Source organism: Camelina sativa, chromosome 12 (assembly GCF_000633955.1).
Source record: "Camelina sativa cultivar DH55 chromosome 12, Cs, whole genome shotgun sequence".
NCBI lineage: Eukaryota > Viridiplantae > Streptophyta > Magnoliopsida > Brassicales > Brassicaceae > Camelina > Camelina sativa.
Genome location: NC_025696.1, coordinates 32,702,701 through 32,705,063, shown reverse-complemented (window position 1 = coordinate 32,705,063; position 2,363 = coordinate 32,702,701).

Sequence of the window (2,363 nt, the reverse complement as noted above, 5' to 3'; positions counted from 1 at the left end):
ACCTGTGTGGTCTCGGCATGGAGCAGGTGTTGGAATGGAACAGGGTATCGACGGGCCCTAGGTGTAAAGAGTCTAGAGTATTCAAGTGTTCCTTGTTTATGTCTAGTCGTCTTTGCATGTTGCGTTTGCGTGTTGCGTGTGGTCTAAGAGTCTACGGTATTTCAAGTATACTAGACGTCTTAGCAAGTGGGTCCAAGTAAGAGTCTAAAGTGTTCTTTAGTCGTCTTGCATGGTGAGTAGCGAGTCGAGATCTTCCGTGTTGTTTCATAGTGATCGAATCTGCCTCGCTTGGTTGTGGTTTGTTTTGCTTCTGCTAAAGCTTCCAGCTGTGTTGCTTTGATGTTATCGCTAGCTTTGTGGCTTGCTAGCTTTCTTTGGTTGCCGAGGTAGTCGGCTTGGGAAGAGTAGTATCCTGTTTAGGATAGAAGGGGGGGTACCCAGACTCACTGAGTAATCCTAGATTACTCATGACTCTTCGTTTTGGCCTTGCAGGGAAGCCTAAGTGAGTCTAGAGCCGGAGCAAACGTTAGGGTACCGGATAGGGTTTTCTTGTGTTTCTTGTAAAACCCTATATTTTCTTAAACGACTAAGAGTAAAGTTTTCCGACTATCTATATATATTACTTTGATGATTTATTTTCGAGGAAATATTTTATTAAAGTGATATATTCGGTTTTCAGGAAAGCATGGCAAGTTGCAAATGATACTCGGCCTTGTCCGGGCCAACACAACGCACCAGGCCGCGAGGGTTGAAAAGCCTAAGTAACCTCGGTAGCGGGTGGGATTGTGCTAGGGAGGACCGGTCGGGAAGTCTGCAGCTTCCGTCCCTCGGCCGGATCACCTCGGTGCAGTTCCGCAAGTGGCGTCTCGTGGCTGCCCGATGACCTTTGTGGTCATAGAGCGGTTCGGGGGCGTTACAAACACTCTTGGGATTTTTTTTTGCTTATCGTTAGAAATTGAGGGAACTATATATTGAGTAAATTTTTATCCTCTCTTATCATTTGATTTCAATCCAACAATGGCATTTTATATCTCGAGTTCATTAACTCCAACCCATTTCTGGAAACCCTTAAACCCTTCTAATACCCTCTCCCCCTTTCAATTTCGGGGTTCTCTTTCTAGTTTCGTCCGTCGGAGAAAACCAGAGGGAACTAAATGAAGCTGTAAAATCAATATGTTACCTTCACGTAGAGATGGGTTGTTGATTAGTTGTTGCAGTACATCGAGCTTTGAGTCTCTTGAGTCTTCAGTTTCACGGGAAGAAGATGCTGAATCGAATCGTTTATTTGAGGTCTATCTCTCTCTCTTTTTATCTCAATTGCAAATCATGTCAAAGTCTACGTTTTTTCTTTTCTAGAATGAGAAGTGACAAATCAATTAGGATTTTGAATTGTATACATGTAGATAAGAGTGTATGTTGCATTCGTTTAGTGGAGTTTTTAAAAGCTTTGATTTGTTTATTTGGATTTTGCAGAGAATAAGGGAAGCTGAAGGAGAACGACTTAGCAACATGGAAGAGCTTGAGAGAAAAGCTAATGTACAATTAGAAAGGCAGCTTGTGATGGCTTCTGATTGGAGTAGAACATTGTTAACTATGCGAGGGAAGTTAAAAGGAACATAATGGGATCCTGAAACCTCTCACCGGATCAATTTTAATGATTTTACGAAGCTCTTAGATTCCAATAGTGTTCAATACATGGAGTATTCAAATTACAAAAAGACCATATCAGGTTCGAAGTTATAGAATATTTTATACTTGCAGTGTTTTTTTTTTCTATTTGAGAAGGAATTACAGAACGCGATTATAAGTCCAATCATTCTTTTTAAAGCAAGGTTAACAGCTTTCACCCTGAAGATGACTCTGTTGCCATTCCTCATAGTTGGAAGGTATGGTTTCTTATTATCTCTTCTACCTGCTTAAAATCATCTCCTAACATGATTAATATTCTTTTAAGAACAAAAGACACGAATAGAAAACGTTGCATTGTAGTAAGCTGTCTGGTAAATAAAGAAAAAAAAAAACAGAAACGATTCAAGCTTGTTTGATTGACTAAACAACATAAGGGTTCTTGATAGTTGTAATTGAGATTTTACAAAGGGAGAACTGCATCTCAAGCTTTAAAGCACTCATCTGCACCTTGAATAAGTGAAAAAAAAAAAAAACTTATTAGAAAATTTTCATTAAGTACTATATATATGGATAGAGGATACTTATAAGAACTAAGTAGTAAAATTAAGCCGTTTTCTATCTGAGTGATGTAGGACATACCTCATATGTTTTGGAATATTTCTTTGTACACAACGTTTGTTGTTGTGTTTATCCTTTCACCATTTTCATCAACGATAAGAATCTTCAAGCCCTTT